Consider the following 25,323-nt stretch of genomic DNA (forward strand, 5'->3'; position numbering starts at 1 on the left):
ATAATGCAAAATGTTAACCTTAGGGAAATTTGGGTGCAGGGTATATGGAAATTCTCTGTACTATTTTCTATAAGCCAAGCTTAACTCAAATAAAAAGTGAAACATAGCCAGGTTATGTGATATAGTAAAAGAGGATGGGTGCGTAATTCAATTCCCTCTGCACTACTCACTCTGAGCTGGTGACCTGAGGCAGGTGCTCACCCTCTCTGAACACGCCTTTCCTCCCTTATATAAATGAGAGCCATGCTGTCATTTAATGGTATACAGCTACTAAATGAAATAAAGTGTCTTATAGATAGAATCACTGCCCAAAGCTGTTCGTTCCCGCGTGCCTGTTCTTGTTGTCCACGACCTTTACACAGCATCTCACTTTCCGGTTATCCTTGCCTCCCTTGGCTCCTGCGGCCTCTGGCAATCCACCTGGCTTCTCCCGGCTCACAGCTCTGTCTTCTCTTCTCCTCGCCGGTGCCCCTCAGTCTGCATCCTCGGCGTCCTCCATGGTCACAGCAATCACGCACAGTCAGAGAACTCACAAACCTCTACGTCCAGCCCTAATCCTACTCTAACAGCTAGTACAACTGTTGAATATTCTATTCCACCTGGTTCCCAATATACCTCAAACGTAAATCAAAGCCCTTCTGTTCCCTCTCAACCTGCTCCTCCTCCTGCGTTTTGTCAATGACACTCACCTTCTCCAGGAAAGCATTAAAAATCATCAGGTAGCATTTTACAAACTGTGAGATGCAGACACTAATTCTGCAGGATATTAGCTATTCCACAGGGAAAAAGCTGAAAAACATAGCTAGATTTCTCTAAGTTAAACATACTCCTTTCAGGCAGGACAGCCTTTATTATGCTCATGCAAATAAAAAATCTACAAAAAGGAGGAGGCAATAATTCTCAAATTTTGATCTAATCACATCATTTTTTCTGATCCATAAATACAAGGTGCAAAAATGATCTCCCAAAAGTCTACACCAATTTTTACTGCAGCTACTTATGCTTATGAGTTATTTTTAGTGCATTTTAGCCCAACTTCATAAATATTTATTAGATAATGTAAAAGGCAATCAAAAGGTACCTTACTGTATTTCAATTTTCATACTATGGATAAAAAGTTTAATATTTTTCCCATATGGTTTGCTTACTAGTTATAAAAGAAACACTTGTGCAATGAATGAACAAATGCACAGAGGAAGACAATGAATTTTTTTTTTTTCTGCTTTTCCGTGAAAAACTTACCGATCTGCACTCGTCACTTAACTAGTAAGCAAGGGTATAAAAATAACCCATCCATATAGTTCTGTAAAATGAATTAGTTTCCATGGACAATCCATCATGAAGCAAATGAGCACCTAGGTTCCCAGCTCCACCACATGCAGGAACAGGGAAAGGGCAGTGCATCCCTTCCCGCCCATTCCACTCCGGCACCAACATTTCCTGTGTTCTCTGGTGTCTTTGTATCAGAAAATTTTCTACCTAAAAAATCAGAGTAATAGCATACACCTAACCTGGGGATACTGAGAGGGACTAGATAGAGGCATCGGCACCATTGACTGGGCCCACCAGATCACTGCAGCCCCCAAAACTACCAAACTGAAAGTCATTCCTTCTATAAGTGCTCAGGACCTTGCACAATCAAGTTTTCCCCGAGAGCCCTGAGAATCATACAGAAATATAAAACTCTGTGTTTCAGGAGTTAGTTAGTAAAAATGCAATCAATAATTAATGAAGACACAAGAAGAAAAAAAGTTATCCCTCTGTTTTGAGACAAGGTGTAAAGAAGAGTATATTCTTTTCATTTTACAGTTTTCACATAGTTAAGAGCAAGGCAGAGGTTTTCAAAAACATTTTCCTTTAAGGAACAAATTCAGGGAAGAGATTACATCCTAAAGGTAAGAATTTTACACTGTTCCAGTTGCCTATACTTTAATTAATCTTACATTTAAATATCTCACTACCCTGGGCATTCTCTAGCATCTAAGCTGCACCTTAAACTGGAAATGATAAAAGCAAATTTCTAGTTCCCTAGATCATTTTATCTATTTATTTTGCCTTAATAAAACCAAATGTTCAAAATTTAATTTTAATATAAGTTTTTAACCATCTCCCTCAGATTCATGAATTTGTAAAAACTCTGGAAGCTATAATAAAAAACAGAAATCACAAACCAAAAATATCACTAACCCTAATTCAATCTTTACAGCCAAATTCCTATGTAGCGATGAATACTAGAATTTCAACCATCTGAAAAAGCAACTTAATTCCTCATCCAAGAAATAATTTTTTTAATCCAGTCTTCTAACACTTTCACAGCTATAAAAATCAAATATGGGTAATCTCACGGAATAACTGAGACAGGAAAAAGGAAAAACCAAAGTAATATGAGAAGAGGAACCCAGCACTCAGATGTGGCTTCTCACACTTTTGTCAGTGTTGTTTGGACAAATCCCAATTGAGAGACACGCAATGAAATACATGATCAGTATTTCTCAAAGCTGTCAAGGTCATCAAAACAAAGAAAGTCTTCTATACTCCAGTGATTAACAACCTGAAGGAGAAATTAAGAAAAAAAAATTCCCTCTACAATAGCAACTAAAAGAATCAAATATCTAGGAATAAATTTAAACAAAGATGTATAGGACTGATACATGGAAAACTTAAAAAAGAACGAAGTCGAAGGACCCACACTTCCGGATTTTAGAAGGAAAAATTACAAGTGTTGGAGAGTATGTGGGAAAACAGAAACACTTGCTCATTGTTGGTGGGAATGTAAAATTGTGCTCTGCTGCAATTTGGCAACTCCTCAAAAAGTTATACTGTATGACTAGGTGAATCCACTTCTAGGTATGTACCACACAAAATTAAAAGCAGGCATCAAACAGATACTTGCATAATGATGTCCACAGCAGTATTATTCATAATTGCCAAAGAACAGAAGCAACCCAAGTATCCATCAATAGATAAATGGATAAGCAAAACGTGGTATACACATATACTGAAACATTATGCAGCCATGAAAAGAAACAGTTTTGATACATATGACAACATCGATGAACCTAGAAGACATCATTGTTGAGCGAAACAAGCCAGACAAAAAAGGACAAAAATTATATTATCTCACTGATATGAAGTAATTAGAATAAGCAAATTCATAATAGACTCAGAAACTAGAATACAGATTACCAAGGGCCAGGGAGGGAAAGGGGAAAGAGGAGTTAATGCCTAATTGGTACAGAATTTCTGTTTGGGGTGATGGAAAAGTTTTGGTATTGGGTGACGGTGATGGTAGCACAACACTGTGAATGTAATTAATGGCACTGAATTATATATTTGCATGTGGTTCCAGGGAGGAATTTGAGATTTTATGTTACCAAAGAAAATTTTTTAAATACAAACAAAGAATGTCTAAAAAACTGTCACAGCCAAGAAGAGCCTAAGGAGACATGAAGACTAAATGTAATGTGGTATCCTGGATGGGATCTTCAGACAGAAAAAGACATCTGGTAAACACTGAGGAAATCTGAATAAAGTACTGATTTTAGTTAGTTTAGTTTTTTTTTTTTTTAAAAACAAGTAAGATAGTGATAACAAATTGTTAAGAGAGCAAGGCAGTATTAAAACACAAAGAGGAGACCTGCAATGAGCAGATGTGTGCTACAATCTTTTACTACCAATCTTTGGCAAATGACAATATGAACAAATAATAATTCCTAAAATGTCTAAATAACAGCACTATACATGTAGAGATTAACCTTCCATTTCATCCTCTTACCAATAAGCTGCCTCAAGGTCAGCCACTGACTAGTCAAACCCACTTAGCAAATTTTAAACCAATGTTTATTCAGAATAGAATGTTCAAAAGTTTGCAATCTCCATGCTTTCTGCACATAAAATGATTGAGATGATCTTCCATAACTCTAGCCAGCTCCAGCCTTTGGCCAGGGATGAGAAATGATCTATTCGGTTTCTCTTTTTGCCTAGTGGTGGGCAACATGACAATCTGATTACTGGTAATTTAATACATTAAAAAAAAACAGCCTGTATTAAAAAGAAAAACAGATATCTCCCAGAGATTTGGTTATACAGGTCACATGGAAAGAAATGAATAATTTTCCTTCTCTTGCCATCCTTCAATTACATTCTAGCAAGGCCTTTCCTTCCACAACAGCAATACAACTGGGTTTTGCAACTCCCAAAAGTAACAGCCATAAATGTGAACTACTGTTTCCCTTTAAATAGATTTTTCACAGTATAACTTCCCAATCAAATACTGAAATCCACATATACAACAAAGCCAGTGTAATTATGTTAATGGTCCATACACAGGAAAATAGAGCAAGGTATACATTCAATTTTCGTATGAAGCATATATAAAATAGTATAAGTAATAGATGCTAACCATTATTACTAAGTGAAGACCTGCAGGGGAATAAAAAATAAACAGATATCTCCTAGAGATTTGGTTATACAGGTCACATGGAAAGAAATGAATAATCTTCCTTCTCTTGCCATCCTTCAATTACATTCTAGCAAGGCCTTTCCTTCCACAACAGCAATACAACTGGGTTTTGCAACTCCCAAAAGTAACAGCCATAAATGTGAACTACTGTTTCCCTTTAAATAGATTTTTCACAGTATAACTTCCCAATCAAATACTGAAATCCACATATACAACAAAGCCAGTGTAATTATGTTAATGGTCCATACACAGGAAAATAGAGCAAGGTATACATTCAATTTTCGTATGAAGCATATATAAAATAGTATAAGTAATAGATGCTAACCATTATTACTAAGTGAAGACCTGCAGGGGAATAAAAAATAAACAGTAGCTCTGTCGCCAAATGGAGATTGAAAACTTCTTAAAAACCTCTAAAGGGCAATTTCTAAATGCATATTCTCTAAGGTTAGCCTTTGAACCTCTGACTTTTCTATATATTCACTAAACACCCACATATCATACAAGTCACTTCTCTTGAAAGAGGCTCTAATCTAATTTTTGTTTTTTCTTGAGGTGTGTAGTTAAAGTGCCTGGGGGACATTTATAATCAGATATCCCACGATCTTTTCAAATACCTGAAACTGAGTTCATCGTCTATTCCTCAACATCTGACTTGTCTCTTTCTACATTCTTTCTCTCAAACTCAGACATTCACCTTTAATTCTTCTCTCTCCCCAAATCCTATCCATTTCCTTGGCAATCTATTTCACTTTACACCATCCTCTATATAGTCCCTCTGTGACTCCTCTAAGTTTTGGACCAATTCATCTTATATCCTGTGGTGGTTTGAAGTTGTAGGTAACCCAGAAAAACACATACTTAAACCTAATCCATTCCTGTGGGTGTGAGCCCATTGTGAGTAGAAACTTTTGATGAGGATGCTTCAGTTGATGTGTGACCCACCTCAATCAGGATGGGTCTTAATCCTATTACCGGAGTCATAGATAAGTGTAATGAAATTCATACAGAGGAGAGAGAGAGAGAGCTGCAGGAAGCAAGCTGCATCAACAGAACCCAGAAGAGAGGGGAGAGGCCAGGAGCTGCCATCATGTGCCTTGCTATGTGATGGAGGAGCCAAGGATCAATGGCAGCAGCCCCAGAATTCTCTTTGGGGAGAAAGCATCATTATTATGATGTCTTGATTTCGACTTCCCTTTAGCCTCAAAACTGTAAGCTAATAAATTCTCATTGTTTAAGCCAATCCATTTCATGATACTTGCTTAAGCAGCCTAGGAAACTAAAACACACCCAGATAAGTACAATAGCCTATTTTCCATTTCTCCATTCTCTAATTCAGAGCTTCCAGATTAATCTTTCTAAAACTTCATTTTAGTCATGTCATTTCTCCTGCTGAAAACCCTTGAATGGTCCTGTTAGCTTCCAAATGACATCATACTTCTTGGGTCTGACACCAAAGACCCTATATAATCTGACCCCAACCACTGTTCTGCTAGCAGTCCTGCATTTTTTGCAGATACACCTCTCCTTCTTTCTTCACGCTATTCCTTGACCAGAATGTTCTCCCCGTAGCCTGCTCACATACAGACACACAAATCTCCACTAGCAGAATATTCTTCAAGTTCTTGGGAAGGAACAGACTCAATTTCCTCATCTACAAGATGGAACTAAAAATAAGAGCCACACCAATCCTGCTGCTGCGTAAGTGAAAAGATGTAACACAAAGAAAGCGCCAAGCACAGAAGCATAAAAATGCTCTATTCTTCCTCTCTTGGTCCTAGTAACAGAATAAAACAGAAAAAGAAAACTGAATAAACATTTTTGAGAAAAGAGAGTGAAAAAGTTTTGAGGTAAGAACAGTTTGAAGAGAAGTAGGGGGCTTCTTGGGTTCAGAATGAAGACGCTGGTTCCTTATTACCTTTCATTTCATTTCTAAAAGTATGGCCTTTTCCTTTGAGGGTGTGCCTCCAGTCCCACTCTCTCAGTCTCAGTCGTTAGGAAGGTCACCAGGAGTTTACAAGTGGAAAAAAATGTGCAGTTTTCTCTTAAAAAGCAGCAATTTCATCAACCCTCAAAGCAAAATATCTCAGTCTTTCTCCTGTGACCCTTTCTCTTGATTTCAAAACAGAAGTTCTGTCTTCCCAGTCATGCAATAATCAAGGACAGGCTGAGACCTTGGCCACTCCCAGCCCAACCCTGGCCCCCCAACACTCCTCTCCCTGAGCGCACCAAATGACCCAGCTGCATGGTGCCAGGGCTCAGACGCAGCCCTTGGGTGGGCTGAGTGCCAGGAGGTGCAGCCACCACGCGAGGCTGGATGAAAGCACCTGTTATAGACCCCTGGGGTGATGCCAGCTGTGAGCCCCAATCCAGAGGAGCACTACCCATGGCTAAAAACAAACACTCGAAGGGAAGCTAGGGTGATAAAAAGAACAGGAATGGAGACACTGAGCTCAGAGAAAGACAAAGTAAACAAGGATCAAGATGTTCTCATCAGACAGTAGAGGTATCTCCCCACAAGTTAAAGGGCTGCCCTTTCTTCCTTTCTTAGAGGTGGAAACAGGAGAGAAGCCACCGGCCAGTCCTCCAGCAGGCCAGCCACTAAACTGGCAGGTCATGAAAGCAGAGGCCAGGGTATAGGGCCAACCCTGCAGGTCCAGAAGAGATGGGGGGCAAGGGTCCCCAGCAGCAGCTCCAAGGAGAGGAGTTAAATAGCCATTCCGAACAGTCCTTACGATTATAACAACTGCGACTCCACTCCTGCAACTTTCAGGCTTCTCACAATTCTTCCAGAACCTTCCCCTTATCCATTTAAAAAGCCGTTCCAACATGTTTGGTATTTGCAAACACAGCAGCACCAGCACCCCACTCCTGGTACCAAAATCTGTTCTAGTTTGCTAATGCTGCCGGAATGCAAAACACCAGAAATGGATTGGCTTTTATAAAAGGGGGTTTATTTGGTTACACAGTTAGTCTTAAGGCCATAAAGTGTCAACAATCAGGTACCTTCACTGGCAGATGGCCAATGGCATCCGGAAAACCTCTGTTAGCTGGGAAGGCATGTAGCCAGTGTCTGCTCCAAGTTCTGGTTTCAAAATCGCTTTTTCCCAGGACGTTCCTCTCCAGGCTTCAGCGCCTCAAAAATGTCACTCTTAGTTGCTCTTGGGGCATTTGTCCTCTCTTAGCTTCTCCGGAACAAAAGTCTTCTTTCAAAGGCCGTCTCCAAAATGTCTCTGTAAGCTGAAGCTCCTCTCTCAGTTCCAGTGCATTCTGAGCTTAAGTGGTGATCCAGTAATTTAATTCAGACCCACCCTGAATTGGCGGGGCAACACCTCCATGGAAATTATTCAACCAAACATCTTGTCCACAGTTGATTGAATCACATCGTCATGGAAACACCCAAAGGATTCCAAAATCTAATCAACACTAATATATCTGCCCACAGAACATTGCATCAAATATAATGGCATTTTGGGGGAAATAATACATTGAACTGGCACCATTAGTAATGAACAATCCAAAGAGAAATCAAGGAAAAAACAATCCATTTACAATACCAACTAAAAAATCAAATATCTAGGAATAAATTTAACCAAGGATGTAAAGGACTTGTACATGGAAAATTACAAACTTCACTGAAAGAAATTAAAGAACACCTAAAAAGAAGACTATTCCATGCTCATGAATTGGAAGACTAAATATTGTCAACATATCAATTCTACCCAAACCAATATAGAGATTCAATGCAATGCCAATCAAAATTGCAACAGACTTCTGTGCAGAAATGGAAAAACCAATCATCAAATTCATATGATAGGGTAAGTGACCCAACCAAAGCCATCTTGAAAAAGAAGAACAGAAGTTGGAGGACCCATACTTCCTGATTTTAAAACTTATTACAAAGCTACAGTAATCAAAATAGCATGGTAATGGCACAAGGACAGACATATAGACCAAAGGAATCAAGTTGAGAGCTCAGAAATAAACTGTCACACCTTTGGCCAACTGACCTTTGACAAACCTGCCAAGTGCACTCAGTGAAGAAAGAACAGTCTCTTCAACAAATGGTGCTGAGAGAACTGGATAGTCACATGCAAAAGATTGAAAGCAGACCCCTATCTCACACCATAAACGAAGATGAACTCAAAGTGGATCAAAGACCCAAATATAAGACCTACAACTATAAAACTCTTAAAAGAAAATGTAAGGAAACATCTTCAGGACATTGTAACAGGAAGTGGTTTCTTAGACTTTACACCAAAAGCATGAGCAACAAAAGAAAAAATAGATAAATACAATTGCATTAAAATTAAAAACTTTTGTGAATCAAAGGATTTTACTCAAGTAAGTAAAAAAGACAACTTATAGAATGGGAGAAAATATTTGAAAACATGTATCTGATAAGGGTTTAATATCCAGAATCTGCAATTCAATAACAGACATGCAACCCAATTAAAAAATGGAAAAAAGACCTGAATACACATTTCTCCTAAGAAGATATACAAACAGCCAGCAAGTATATGAAAGGTGCTCAAAGTCATTAACCATCCAGGAAATGCAAATCAAAACTGCAATGATATACCATCTCACAACCACAAGAATGAATGTTATTTAAAAAACCAGAAAACAACAAGTGCTGGAGAGGATGTGGAGAAACAGGATCACCCATACATTGGTGATTGGAATCTAACATGGTAAAGCCACTGCAGAAAACAGTCCTCAGAAAGTTAAGTATAAAATTACCATGTGACCTGGCAATCCCACTTTTAGGTATATACCCAAAAGAACTGAAAGCAGGAACTTGAACAGATTTGCACACTGATGTTCAAAGAGCCATTATTCACAACTGCTGTGCTGGTTTGAATCTATTATGTACCCCCCAAGAGCCATGCTCATTTAATCCAATCTTGTGGAGGCAGATCTATTGCGGGTCAGACCTTTTGATTAGGTTTTTTCCATGGAGATGCGACCCACCCAATTGAGGGTGGGACCTTTTGATCAGATTATTTCCATGGAGTTGAGACCTAGCCCATTCAAGATGGGTCTTAATTAGTTTACAGGAGTCCTTAGGAGAGCTCAGGGAGAAAGAGCTCAGAGCCATCACAGACATAGATGCTTGGAGATGACAACAGAAAGATGTCTGAAGATGCTAAGTTAAGAGATGAAGCCCAGAGTTTGTGCTGGAGAAGCTAAGAACCCACAGATGCTTAAGGAGAAAGCCACTGGAATCAGAAGCTGAAAGCAATGCAAACCGGGGCAAAGGACCAGCAGACACTAGCCATGTGCCTTCCCAGCTAACATGTTCTGGACGCTATCAGCCTTTTCCTCACAGAAGTTATCTACCTATTGATGCCTTAATTTGGACACTTTTATGACCTGTAAATATGTAACCTAATAAACACCCTTTATAAAAGCCAATCCATTTCTTGTATCTTGCATTTAGGCAGCTTTAGCAAACTGAACAATGGCCAAAAGGTAGAAGCAACCCAAATGTCTGTCAACAGGCAAATGGATAAAAAAAAAGGTGGTAAATACATATAATGGAATATTCTTCAGCTGTAAAAAGATCTGCTACATGCAACAACATGGATGAGCCTTGAGGACATCATCTTGAATGAATAAGGACTACATGATTTCAATTATGAAATAAGCAAAATAAACATACTTACAAAGTCAGAAACTAGAATATAGGTTACCAGGGGCCAATTGAGGGAGGGGAATGGAGTGTTACTATTTAACTGGTATAGAATTTCTGTTTGGGTTGACAGAAAATGGATGATGGTGATGGAGGCACAACTGTGTGAGTGTAATTAACACCACTGAACTGTATATTCAAAAAGGGGGAAAGGGGAGAAATTTTAGGTTGTATATAATTTACCACCACACATATATACAAACCCATGCAACTCTACAACACAATGTAAACAATGCACTAAAGTTAATACCATAATTATATTTCATGAATTATAACAGAAGTACCACACTAATGCAAAATGTTAATAAAAGAGAAAATTGTGTGTGTGAGATGTGGGTATATGGGAACTTCGTACTTCCAGCCTGATGTTTCTATAACCTACAACTGTTCCAATAATTTTTAAATTATTGTGATAGTTGCACAACCATGTGAATATACTAAAAACCATTGAATTGTACACTTTACATGGATAAATTGTATGATATAGGAATTATATCTTAAAGTTGTTACAAAACAAACAAAACCAGCATACACCAACAAGTATAAGGATGGTCGGAATGGAGGCGTCAAAGCTGATGCAGGATACCAATAAAGTGCTGAAGGAGAAGACAACGAGGCATGGCAGCTGAGTTGGCAGGGTCAAGGAAGTCACATCCTAAGGTGTTCCGTGCGAGTGCCACCGGGATGGAGAACTTTCAGTCCCAAAGAACCCAGAAAAGCTCAGGCCTTGGAGCCAGCAAAGGAGACACCAAGAATGGAAGGAGCCTGTGGGGGTGGGACTGAAAACAGGGAATGGATGGACGGAACCCTGTGCAGTCCCCTGGGCCTCTGCTCCCTGGGACAGCCAGGGACGGGAAAGACGAAACTCCTCTGCTTATGTAGCACGGAGGCTCCGGATCCACAGGCCCCAAGGTTGGCTGTGGGACGGAAAACAAGAGTAGAGCTTCTTGGCTCAGGCTTCCATTACCCCCACCCCTCATGCCCACAGCCAAATATATTCCCCAGGCAGAAGCATGGAAGAGTTTTCCATAAAACAAAAGCTCCAGTGAAGAGATTCCAGATACTGACTTGGGGGGTCCGATGGTGAAGAGACCAGCTGTGGGAACCACCACAGGGACGCAGGACAGGCCCCACCTCTGCAGGCAGTCTCCAATCAGCTCCTCAGAGCCTCGTCCATAAATAAGATCACCGGACGTTTGGAAAAGCCACCAGCAGAAGTTGTTCAAAATCAACTAACAAAAAAAGGGACGTGAGGGGTAGGACGGGACAGAGATGCCTCAAGAAGTGAAAGAAGAAAAAAATATACATACAATAAGTATCCTTGCAGAAAAAGAACAGGCATTTACGAAGAAGGAACACTCAAAGAACAAGAGGGAACTTTCAGAAATTATAAATATTTACAGCTGAAATAAAAGATAAACAGGTGAAAAAAACAAAGTCAAGGAAATCAGGATATCTCCCAGACAACAGAACAGGAAAAGAGATCCAGATAATCAGAGAGAAAAGGGAAGAAAATTAACAGTTCAATCTAGTTGGCCCAACATCTGACTAATAAGAATGTTCCAGAAAGAGAGAACCAGAAAACAGAGAGGATATTATCAAATAATATTTAGTCCAAAAGGCCCTCACAGGTTTGCCAGATAAAATACAGGACACCCAGTTAAACTTGAATTTCAGATAAACGAGTAATTTTTTATTATGTCACATTGCTTATCTGAAATTCTAATTTAACAGAGCATCCTGTATTTTTTATTTGCTTTGTAAATCTGACAACTCTGATGACCCAGTACACTGAATGAAAAAAGCCCATGCCACAGTGAAATTAGAACACCAACAGTCTAAGAAGCAACGTTAACAAACAACTACGCAGAGCTCACGGGGACCTAGGTGCTGCTTTAAGAGTTTTTCCCGTGTTAAATCAGGAATACCTACAACCACCAATGGGGTACTCAGTATGGCCCAGGCCCCCACACAAGAGGACGCTCAGCACCGGACGTGTAATTCAGATGACCCCTTTATCCAAAGAAGTAAAACCTAAAGTTCTGTTTTTCTTTACAGTTTCATTAGAAACCTTTGTTTTCCTTTTTTTTTTAATTCTGGGTAACTGGCTAAGCAAATGGGAATGAGGGTGGGGAGCAGTGAGGGAGGGGGTGGTGTGTGTACGTGCCCGCCACCCCACCTTAACTGAGCTCCCTCTCTCCCCTCTGCTTGGAAGGTGTCGGTTTGGGGGAAGTGCTCAGAACTGCCAGGAAAGCCCGAGTCAGAAAAGCGAGGCATGTGGGAGGAGGATCTGCCCCCTAGGCTCCCTGGGAACCTTGGCCAGCTCAGACTTCACTGTGGTCAGCAGGTCCAGCCACAGCCCAAGAGTCCTGGGTCCCTGTCCGGCTCCCAACCCCAGCACCGAGCAGATCCTTGTTGTGGATGAGAGGTCATCCTTCAAACTGAGGGGAAAAGGCTGCAAAGCCCTGGGGGGGAACAGGGGCCAGGGCATAGAGACAGCCCGATTTAAACCTTTAAAATATTTAGGCATATGGTACATACCTTGTAAAACATTTAAATATACCTTTTAAATATTTAATTACCTTTTAAATATTTAGCAATACGGTCTCCATTTGTACTCTTGCCCCAGGCCCTGCAAACATTAAGGGCAGGCCTGGGAGGCCACTGTTGTTATTATTATTCCTATTTCGTGTATTAGGCATAGATGAGGCTCAAGGACATATGGCTAGTAAGTGGTAGAAGATAGATCAGACATCCTGCCTCCAAAGCACAGGCTCTTAACCAATGTGCTCTTCTAACCAGAACTAAACCCTTCTCTATCACAACAGATAGGAAGGAGGTACTATCTAAAATGAAGAGGTCAAAATTTAGCAATGTAAGCATATTATTTAGATGAAAAGGCTGCAATTAACTGCCAAGGAGGATCAGGACTGCTAAGTACTGCTCTTTAATCCATGTAACATTTATCACTTGGGCAAAAAAGTAAATTTGTTAAAAAGAGTTAAGTAACAACCTCAACTTCGTATCTCCTTCCTCAATGTGAACAACTTAAATCACTCTGCTCTTCAAGTCTCACTTCTCCAAAAATGCATAAAACTTACTCGTGGTTTTTTTCCTAGAGCAAACGCAAATCTGTCACAGTAAGTTTCACTAATTGTAAGCCTTAGGGTGTTACTGCATTTATGTGGTCTCGAAATTGTTTACAGTGAAATACAGCATATTCTATTATTTGTCAGAAAACATTATGTAACTGAAAATATCAGAGTCCCAGAAATAGAAATTTTAGATTGCAAAATTAGATTTCACAAATACTCAGAAAGGATTTTTAATTTATTTTTAGCCACCCCCCACCATCAACCTCAATGGATTTAGAAAATCCTTACTCAGTGAGTTAAAAATAAAGGGGAGAGGAACTGAACTGTTGGTTCTGTCTAACTTATTAAAACTAAGAGTGCAAAGTAATGAAACATTAATAACAATTCCCCTCTGACCATCAAAGGGAAATTTCAACCTAGAGAATTTTTTTTGTTATCTGTTTAAATCGGAGGGGTGGGGAGGGAGGGGCTTACAAGTTAAGACTTGACACCCAGAATAAAACCCAGGCTCTCTGAAGAAGCCCTCTGTGCAGCCTTTTATATCACTAGGTAACCAGGCTCCCTGCTTTAAAATGTAAGGTCACATGGGGCTGGGATCTTGTCTTCAACTTGTTTTCCTGCGGGCTTATCTTCACATGCTCTGTTCCTCAGCCTAGACTATCTTTCTCCTGTTCCAAGCCTCCTGAAAACACTTCCGTCCAGTGGATATACATTATGTACTTTAGGGTTTTGTTTTGTTTCTTAACAAAGCAAAAAAAACTGAGATGCAATTTGAAGAAAAATGTTCCGGGTGTGTGCTGCAACCCTCTTTCTCTACCTTCCCAAACCAGATACCCATCTGGGGAGGCAAGGCTGGGTCCCAGCAGACCCGCCGATAAAACCTGCTGCATTGAGCAGAGAGCACTAAATGGAAAAATAAGCTGAAGATGTTAGAAATGTATTCTAATGTCTGGCACCCATGTGACACCTTTAGGAAATGGATTGAGACAAATATCAATGGTAGGCTAGTAACCTTTAACAACGGGACTGTGGAGAGGTGAGTGCCTTGATTTTTAGCATCTGGTCATTTCTGTGATTTAAATATTCCCACATTATACATCTCAAGCTACTAGTATGCCGTGATCACTGGTGAAGTTGAGAAGAGATACCACAGTGGGCTGGTTGGCGATGAGAGCCAGCTGCAACACAGCACAATCTACATCAGTTTCCCAAACTGTGTAGTTTATAGAAATTATGAAGGAAGGTTCTAGGGTCAAATGGTTAAACATTTTCAACTGGTTTCTTTACAACAAGATCTCCCCAAATTCTTATCTCCAACCCTCTTGAGACCTTTAATATATTAATGTGCATTCTCAATCTCAAGAAAGGTTGAAGTCTAAAATGTTGACAAAATTTATTTGACCTTTAACCTCTTTTAGCCCCTAAGAGGACCTCAGAGGGTTCCATGCCTTTTGGGCAATAGCGTCTTACGAAATGCGTCTAGTCCTCTGTAGCACACAAGCAGACCTCACCCACAAAGGAGTAATGCAGGGAATCTAGAAAGCGATCCCGACTTCTCTGTGGAGTGCCACCAGTACTGTCTATGACTGTCACTGTTTTAGATAATCCAACTCAGGCAAGTCAACTTGGGCCAAACTTTAAGGACAATTCACACAGCAAAGTCCAGTTAGAACCTCTGTCCAATGGCTCTGTGTCATAAAGAGCCCCTCAACTCTTAATGTACATTAATCTCTAAAATATCCCAGGTACCTGACACCCAGGGGAGGGAATCTCCCTGGAAACGTGGAATATGACTCCCAGGGAGAAATCAAGACCTGGCACCGTGGGATGGAGAACATCTTCTTGACCAAAAGGGAGATGGATGTGAAAGGAAATGAAATAAGCTTCAGTGGCAGAGAGATTCCAAAAGGGGCTGAGAGGGCACTCTGGTGGGCACTCTTACACACAATACAGACAACCCTTTTTAGGTTCTAATGAATTAGAATAGCTAGCAGTAAATGTATGAAACTAACAAACTACAACCCAGAACACATGAATCTTGAAGACGATTGTATAAAAATGTATCTTATGAGGGGTAACAATGTGATTGGGAAAGCCATGTGGCCCACACTCCCCTTTGTCTAGTTTATGGATGGGTGAGTAGAAAAATGGGGGAAGAAAAAAAAATTGTTTTAAATATCCCAGGTAGGGTACAATTCTAACCCAGATAAAACTGCCAAAATACCTGTTCATAAAATCCCAAAGAGTCTCTGAAAACCGAGGATGAGTTCAAGTCTAATGGAAATAATGGAGGTAAAAGGAGGCTTAAAACTGCAGAAAAGGTGAATGATTATTTCCTCAGGGAAGAATAAAGAAGTCAATACTCACAAAGCCTAGCAAATTAATATTCAGAATAAGCCATGGTTTGTTGGATTAGTAAGAATATTATTTTCACTTATTTTACCATTTAAACTCTTCCTAGAAAGAGGAAAGGCTTTCTATTTTCAATAACAGAATGAAAATCACATATTTAAGCTTCTTTGCAGAAGTGCTCTGAAGAATTTTAAGACAAATGATGGACCATAAGAATAGGAAGACAACAGCAATCTGCTCCAAAAGTACTGGTGAGACAGATGGAGTGCAGAACTGTCTTCCTTCCCAAAGCAACCTGAGTCTGGCACCAGAGGAGAGTGGCTCTTACATCTCACTACTAAAAGCAGTAAACACAGGACAATAGAAAAGCAACTATGAACCTGGCGAACATCTTCAGGGCTTTCCTGAAGATGAAGATATCCTGGAACCACCCTGCTGACCCACAGTTAAGTCAACACATGTGGCCATCCTACCCCAGGGCAGACACGGCTGTCTCTGGTCTACACATGAGCGCAGAAGCCAAACTCCTTAAAGACAAACAAAACACCAAAGCCAACCATTTCACAGGTATTATGTACAAAGTAATAAGCACCTGGGTCCAAAATTTTATGCAGCTTCCCAATTACCTCATTTCTAAAAGCAAACTGTTAACTGACTCCATAATAGGAAAATGCCCATTGATGTCTAAAGCAGTTCATAGAAACTTGGAATTATTTTTTTTTCCTTTGAAGTACAAATCAAAAATTGATGATGTGATCATCTGGAATAACCAACCTGTGCTCAGGTAACTGACAAGCACTCCTGTAAGTCGTTCCACGTACAGTGCACTGTGGAAACGACAGGTTGGTATGTCAGGAGCTCCGTCATCTGATCACCAGCAGCAGGAGCTTGAAATCTTTTGCAAGAGTTCTGCTGCAGAAATGGTATGTCCCCTCCTTGGTCCCTTCCACACCCCCACTTAGATTCAAAATGTCTATGTGAACACTGCCATGTGATGAGAATCACTCAACCATGAATGCCCAAGTAGAAATTTTGAGACCATCTTTATCTAGCCAACAGCCTGTCATTTATTCAAGTATGTGAAATATTTTTATTATAAGAGAAGTATGTACTTTTCACCACTACTCAAAAACCTCAAGTATGAGCAACAGAAAGTGAAAGGCTCCATGAGGTCCACTCCTCAGAGAAAAACTCTGATAAGCTCTAAGATACAGAATTTTAATGCATATATTAGCATAAACATATATACCCACATATAGTTTTAACATAAGCTTTTTTATATTCAATAATATAGAAGGGCACCTTTTAAATTTAGAATGTGATATTTTCCAAAAAGAGTTTCAAGCCAAAGCAAGGAACCACAAGAGACCTTTCTTCATGAATTCTCACAAAAACATGAGCACTTCAAAACATAACCCTTAAGACAAACATACAGTGTTGCATTTCACCCACTTGCTTTAAAATTCTAAAGTTACATTTTTAACTCGTGATAAAATAATAGGAGGGAAACAGACATTAAAAGTATTTATTTGTGCGCTTAAATCGTGACCTTTATGCTTATTATTTCTCAAAGAAAACTTGTCATTCCGTCTGTCAAGAGACTATATATTCTTTACTTCATAATAAACTAGGCTTCCCTGTGCATAAATAGTGCATGATATTTTACTACGTTTACTTTCACTTTTCTGAGGAATCTTAGCCTGAAGGAAATCTTATCCAAACAGTAAGTTACTTCCCCTAGCTCAAGGAAAATGTGAACCCAGAAGTTCATCAAACTTAAGGAGAGAAGGCTAATTTGGTTAGGCTAGAACTTAGTATCTTATTGAGATGAATATGAAAGTAGCACGGTCAACAAAAACAAAGAAGGGGTGTGTGTGGGGGAAATTGGTCAGAAAGACAAGAATAAAGTAGCTAGCCCAATTTCTAAGTTACCTCTAGGCAAACCTGTTATAAATTCCTATCGTTAAGTCCAACTCCTTAAAACATGCAAAAACATAGACCAAAGCCAAGTATAAGAAAACTTTTTAACCCCATTCATAAAGCATGGTCCATTTTATCCAGTGACTTTTAAAATGTTCTTAAATACAAGGGCCACTGTCCCTTTAAAAAGGAAGGAGAGGCGCTATTTACCTACTAGGAGGGAGAGGTGAGAGGTCCCAGGAAGAGGAATTTCCTGGAAGAGGAAGAGGGGAGGAGGAAGAGGAGGGAAGAGGGTGGGGCAGAGAGGAGAGGGAGGGCATAGAACACGCATCCAAAGAAATATTAACAGTTAAAACAATGGCCCGCGAGCACATAGGTGACTTCTGATAATATAAATCATGTACTTTTCATTACATTTTTAAATTCTCAAAAAAGGAGAGAGGAGAGGAAAAAAAGACAATGTCTTTAACAGGGCAATTCAGAACCATGTACTAACCCCGGGGATTTTAGAAAGCAGATATCAAAGTCAAAGAAATTAACTGGAAGCCCTTAAGGAGGTAATAACCTCCCTCCCTAGTGAAAAAGAGCAAGGAACAAACCCAAACCAAAGACACAGTAGTGCGCTCTGGGTAGAAGGAAAGCAAATCTTTAGATAAGCCCAGGCTGTAACAGTTAAGTAATGACAAGTGTACTTAATTTTACTTAAGAGTTTCTATTTCTTAAGCACCTGCTCCACTTCTGAAAAACTGTTCTTTTAAGTAGAATGGAGAAGTTAATTTGAGTGCTTTTTTCTTAATAACTGTATTTTATTAAAAAAAAAAAAAAGTAAAAGTACATGGAAATCTGTTACACAACTGATTCAGCTATCCATTGCTCAAGAACCTGAAGGGTTCAAGACAGACCCTGGGCAGGCCACCCTCTTCATTTGCTGCAGCTGGCAGATAACAGGGAGCCCAGGAGTTTACTCACCTTTGCAGAGCTAACTTCAGAGTTATGTGTTAACTATTAAAGACACATATCTAAAATGTTGGAAAGGAAGAAAGGAAACTCAAGAAGAGAGAAAATCTGATCCATATTATGCTGAAGATGGAGGGAGAAAGGAGAAAAAGTCTGAATCATAAATTTTTGTTTTTAAAAAGAAAACAAAATGAAAATCTTCAATTTTATATTTACAGAATTAGAAGATGCATGATGTTGATCCATGACAGAGTACCTAAGTGATTCTCTGCTTTCACAGGGAGTTAATGGGTTTAATATTTCATTTGGATTTATGGTTTGCCAAAATCACCTAAGTTCCAAAATGCTCGATTTTCCACACTTTCCCGTCTTAATTAACTGTCTAGGAGTTGTATCCTGAGTCTGCTTATATAAAAGTCAACATCTCATGAAGACTGTGTTTTATTATTTAAGTGAGTAAATTCCTTTAAAGTATATTAAGTTTTCATAAGTTATGTCAGACCAGTATCCTGGGAAATCCTTCACAGAAAGACGTAACATTTTGCTCTTTAAATTTTGACTTACCAGAGTATAGGGAGTCCACAGAAGGAAAATCAGAATAGTATAGTAGTGAAGATTTATGAAAGTAAAGCACTGACCTAACAAAAAGACTGTATTTAAAGAGTTTCTTTAATTTCAAAGTCTCTACTAAAAGGAAAATAAATTTACAAAGTATTTCTACCCCTCTCTGCCAGGGTGGAACTGGATGGATAAATCAGCTCTCAAAAAGCAAGACCCCCCAGTGGGCTTCCTCAGGAAGTGAGACTGACCACAGCAACCTGGGCCTCGGCGTGGTTTCCAACATTCCGAAAGGCACTAGGATTTGGAAGAGGACGCTTCAACCACAACCAGCAATACTGGCTGGTCCTGCATCATAAGACACTCCTTTGAGTGTTAAGCTTAGGGGGTTCTGTTTTGTTTTGTGGGGATTACTTCTTGTTGTTGAAGCCCAGGTGGAAAATGACAGGGTCTCTCAAATTGATGCATCAAACTAGAGGATTTTCTTCATCACCTTCTTCAGCTACCAGAAAACCTCACCAAGCCAAAGCACAAGAGATGCAGGGTGCTGTTAACACCCTGTGGCTAAATCTGCATCAAATAATACCCAAATTAAGCAATTCAAGTCAAACTGATTGATGAATGTTTCTTGTTGGAGTCAAGAGTCAAAAATAGAACTGTGCTGACTTGCCTTTAGCACTCAAGTTTTTGAATGATGGAATACCTACTTACTGAATATACAAAGCTTCCAAAAATACCTTTCCATGTTTTTCTTTAGAAAACAGAATGCAAATTTAAAGGGCAAGACAGCCCTCAGTTTAGCATTTCAAATTGATGGCTCTGCTAGAAAAACTCAAACACAGAAGCTGAAGGTTTACTAAATACCAAAACCAAGGCAGGGGGGTGTGGACGGCTGGGTGCTGCCCACGCCTGCGCTGCCCGCTGCACAACTGCGTGGTGGAAGGAGCTGCCTAAGCCAGCTATCTCAGCTGTGCTGCCAGGGAGACTGCCCCCCAGGGCTGTCCTTAAGTTCATCCCCATGAATGCCTATGAGAGGAGGTCACTCACCTGGACAACCCAGCTGACTATTTCTGCAGATCCATAGCTTATGACAAGTAAAGAGATGCTCAGGGCAGGGCTTGTCCAGGCACCCACTGAATTGACAAGCCAGTGAAAGAAAATTTTCAACAAAGAAGATTACCCTGGGATTCTCTCTCTCCAAAAGCATACCCTCAACCAATAAATACTTAAAACCCAGGAAGAAAACAACCTGTTCTTTCCCTTAGCTATCCCAAAGGAAAAATGGGGAAAGAGCCACTTTGTAATATTATGGACAACATCTTAGGGCATATAGGGCCATGTTTTAAACCAATGAAATGAAATCTTCCAAAGAGAGGAACATATGTACAAAAACGTTTGATGCAGAATTACTTGTAATGCAGCAAAACACTGGAAACGAACTAAATGCCCATCAAAAACCAAACAGGGTGCATCCTTTTTTGTGGAGTACTATGCAATCATTTAAAAGTAAGGTAGTAAGGTAGAGCTATATGTAGACATAGAATAATCAAGATGTACCTTAAATGAAAAAAATTAAGTCATAAAATAATATATATGCTACATTAAATTAAAAGAAAAATAGCAAGCATATCATATTTTACATGTTTATACATATATATATGTAAATTTTATAGATTTGTAAAATTCATAGAAAGGCTTAAGAAGATGTACACCAAACATTGTGACACTTGTTTTTGGAAAGGGCAGCGGGATGGAGGATGGGGGGAAACTGAAGTGGTACTTTGAACTTTGGCTCTGAATACTTCAACATGCATTCTTATAAAACTAAAAAAAAATATTTTTTTTCAAAGTCCACCCAACATAAGTGGGTATGCATTTTCAAATGTTCTTACCTATATAAAGGGAAGTTTAAATTTAAATTTCCTATAAATTTAGGGACAAACACATCAATCTGGACAACTCTAGCAAAGGCACTTTTGTACTAGCTCTATTACCTATCGGATATTATGTTCTTTTTACTAAAAGACCCTTGTGCTGGCAGTTTGCTAACTCATCATTGAATCTGTAGACATACTGAAAGGGTCTAGGCTAAACCCATTACCATTAATAAACTTCAGGAAAATTCATTTCAGCTTCCACTGTAAGTCTGTGATTCAAATAGTTTCATGACGAGAAAGCAAGAAATTTCTAAATGTCTTTCTTAGTTGGATATAAACTGCCTATTTTTTTTTAATGAAGCACATTTGGTGCATTCCAATATTTCAAAACTAAGAAATCACTTATTTATCCCTGTAAGTACTAATCACAAAGGATTCCTGGTTTAGGGGGTAAAACATAAAGGCTTTAGAAGCATTCTTTTCATGTTTTACATAAACTATGCTTTTTAGCAACATCTCTAAAATTCTAGCTTGAAGCAAAGTATAGAGTTTCTAAATTATGAGTGATGTTTAGGGTATATAAAGGAGAGTTCAAAGTAATTTTCCTTTATCACCTGAATAATCCTTCTAAATTTCTACATCGAAGTCCTAAATCCTGCACAGAAGCCTTTGCCCTTGAAAAGCTCTAATCATACGACAGCAGCTCTATTTGGTGTTTCTTCTCGTTCATTTTACCAGCAAGTTTTTTTCTTATTTTAAATACTAAACAAAAAATATCTGCAAACATTTTTGAGACTCCCAGCATTAGAAAACATGAAAAAGAAAACTAATAGCTAAGAATATACTTCTATGAGGTTTCTACAGCTCACATGCCTCCTTCCTTCTTGCCCTCAACAGGAATCTTTTGGAATCTTCTGGAATCTTTTGGTATCTTCACTACCCAACCTTTTGAAGTACTGTTCTTGCCACAAAGTTGTAAGTCAGTGGTTCTCCACTGGGGGGTGAATCTGACATTTCCCCTGCCCTGGGAGATCTCTGGCAAGGTCTAGGGACATTTTTGGTTCTCACAACTATGGGGCAGGGAGTATGCTACCTGTACCTAGTGGGCAGAGCTCAGGGATGCTGCTAAACATCTTACAACACACAGGACACTTCCCACAACAAAGAACCATCCAACCCCAAATGTCATTTGGGGAGGCCTGGTCTGAGTGAACACAAACATTTTTCCACTTATCGTTCTTGTCCTCCTCCCAACACCAATGAATCCCACTAAAACCATCCTAAACCTGCTTCCCTCAGTCATCCACACCAGAACTTTCTCCTAGTATGGAATGATGGCACATCCCTCCTCCAGCTCACTGCTGCCCCTTTCCTCTCCCACTCACTGAAGAGTGTGGCAGGTTCCCAGCGTAGTTATGATGTCTGTTCTTGTATTCCAAAATGATGCCACTGATTAATCATTAAACAAGTTTCATGAGACACCAAATTACGAAATATACTACCTTCATCAATAAAATATGACTGAGAACCTCCTCCAAAGTTATTATTCCCAGCATGCTTACTGGCTAATGGCTTTAAAAATAAACTAATTTACAAGTTCTCTTCCTGGGGTGGGTAGAAAACAGAAAGAGAACTAATTCCATCAGTTGGTCAGCCACTATGCTAGACTAAAAGGAGAATGGGTGAAGCCATTTTCTCCCAGTATTCCCTCCAAGGCACTCTCTCATTTTTCATTCATTTCAAAGACGACCAACAGTTTGGAACAATGTTTACCCAGGAACCCTCCCATGTTGTTTAAACTTTCCACCAAAAACAGAGAATTTGAGAAATGCCAGGTTAAACACACATACACCCAGCTTTTTTTCCTCAAGGCTCCTCCGAACTTTTGAGTGCTGATGTGAACCCCAACTCCCCATGTCAATCTTCAAAACAGGGTTCCAAGTATTTCTCACACTTATTCGATACTGAAGTGTTTGGGGTAAGACACCTTTGGGACTTACTTATGAACAATGAACAGGGTCTAAAGGATTATTCTCTTTGGGAATCAGTATTAGGAAGTAGAAATGCACCCTGGAGTGTGAGGGAGCTGCTTCCTGTCCATTCTTCTTAACAGTATGATTGCCAAGATTTTCTCAGTAGCTTTTGGTAGTGTCTCTCCTGGGGTACCTCTGCATCAACCCAAGCCAGCTGAGGGAAAAAACAAGTGAACACTAATCTACAAACATGGAGGAAGCGCAATATTAAATGATTTCTAAAGGGGCTCCATTTTGAGGTTTAACAGATTCTCACAAAATCAGACTCTCACAAAACCTTGTTTTCCTGGTTCTATGTATTGCTAAAAGGAGGCTATTTGCATTGTAAAATGCACAGAGACAAGCAGTACACATAAATATGAAAAAGAATAATTAGAAAAAGGAGCAAGGTATCACATTCTCTTTATGTACTTCCATAGCAGCATCAGGGTCATGAAGCAAGCAAGAGGTACCTCCCCGATCTGCATGATGCAAGACATATTGGTTGACCAAGAAGCAGTGGCTTTGAACCTCAAGGATATTTGAGCCTGCCACCTATTAGCTGTAGAAGTGACACCTACACCGCAGCACATTGCTGTGGTTAGGAACATGGGCTTTTAGAGTAAGACAAAACGGGGTGAGTCCTGGCTCTTACCTTGAATAGTTACTGAAGATTCTTCTTTAAGCAAGTTACTTCTTTAAGCTGCCATTTCCTCCTGTGTAAAATGGAGATGATAAAATCTAGCTCATAGAAGTACTGTGAGGATTAAACAAAAGAATATAGGTAAGGGCGTACCACAGTATCTGGACACAGTAAGTGCTTACTATGTGTGAGTCATTGTTAACATCAAAGCAAGGTCAATGACAGGATTCTAGCTTGGAGAAATCCCTAGAAGAAATCTGATGCTCCCAAATGGGGGATGGCAAGACAGATGTCATCAGAATTCCTAACAACAACAGGAACTGATGGGATATACCAATGAGAATCTTTAACATTAGTCCCCTTCCGGAAAGATAGCCTACAAGGTCTCGTAAGAAGCACAACAGATATGGAAACAGATTCAGTGACTGGAAATTAAAGCCTGTGTAACCAAAGATGTTATAGCCACGTTTGAACTCCAACTGAAGTTAGTATTATCCTATCGTTCAAGATTAGAGCCAACAGAAATTTTTAAAAATTCGATGAGCTGTCTAAAATAAAAATTAAAGCCTAATTACTATGTCAAGAGTTAAACTACTGTTTGGTATTACCACTGGCCAGATAAACCAGACTTGCATTTTGCCCAACAGACCCATACCTACGAGTCATCACACACACACGAACATGAGAGGCCTCAATACACATATATGTACCCAGGAGAGATCCTCAGCATAAGGCTTCAACAATTAATTATTCCAGCCTCTCAACCAAATTTCCTACTTACAGGTCTCAATCCAATGCGTTACTCAAACAACCAGCACTTGCTATGCATTTGTGGAGCAAACACTGAAAGGTAAATATACTGTTTTTGTGATTTTGAAGAAACAGAAAAATCAAGAAAAAATCAATTTCTACATTCAAGAGTACATGTACTTAAAAAAAAACAAAAAACCACATGACTGTATAACACGTGAACCCTAATGTATACCATGGATACAGTTAATAGTAAAACCACAATAATATTCTTTTATCAACTGTTAACAAACGCACCACCTTAATACAAGGTCTAAGTAATGGGGGTGCAGGATATTTGAGATTTCCTTATTTTCTGCAAGATTTTTCTGTAAACCTACAACTTCTCTTTAAAAAAAAAAAAAAAAGTGGGTATGAATCCAGCTTCAACCCTCACTGGCAATTTAGCCTTGGCATATTTTTTAACCATTTTGAGCATTTTAAGCTCCTCAGGTATAAAATGGGATGATACTACCAGACTTTTCAGAGTCGCAGTGAGGCCTAACTACTTAGAAATCAAAAGTGTCTCCAAATAGACAGTTTCCTTTGTTGCATTTTTCCCCAAGTGGTCCAGTCACCTTTGAGCTAATTTTCCTTACTACTCTTATTTTTCACCATTTTCTGGCTCAAAATCTCTGTCCTAGCCAGACAACTATGCTCTGTGTCCTCTACATATGTTTTCCTTCCTCTGCCAAAGATTAAGCTTTCCCATCATTTCCCTCCCTGGATCATCTTTCCCTTATTGTGAAACTCCATCCCTCTCCCTTTTTCACAATTTCACTCAAAACTTATCTTTTTCAGGAACACTATTAGATCCAATCCCTTTTGGTATCTTTCTTCCCACCTGTGCTCTTAGAATCTAAGTGAGCATGTCAGAAAACAACGTTAAAAATTAAGGACACCTTTTCTGTAAACTGACAACTTCTCTAATTAAAAAAAAAAATATATATATATATATATATA

General features: G+C 39.3%; 1 protein-coding gene across 8 annotated transcripts in view; it reads right to left on the reverse strand.

The window, feature by feature from the left end:
• Positions 1-25,323, reverse strand: part of ZNF532 (zinc finger protein 532) — a 160,501-nt gene that overhangs the window by 106,761 nt on the left and 28,417 nt on the right. Inside the window, exon 3 of one of the 8 annotated variants that reach the window (XM_037805981.1) lies at positions 23,584-23,644. The exons of the other annotated variants lie outside the window; for them this stretch is intronic. The gene's annotated coding sequence lies outside the window, so the exon portion shown is untranslated. The remainder of the gene's footprint in view (positions 1-23,583; positions 23,645-25,323) is intronic. 8 annotated transcript variants of the gene reach the window in all.

This window comes from Choloepus didactylus, chromosome 16 (assembly GCF_015220235.1).
Source record: "Choloepus didactylus isolate mChoDid1 chromosome 16, mChoDid1.pri, whole genome shotgun sequence".
NCBI classification, from domain to species: domain Eukaryota; kingdom Metazoa; phylum Chordata; class Mammalia; order Pilosa; family Megalonychidae; genus Choloepus; species Choloepus didactylus.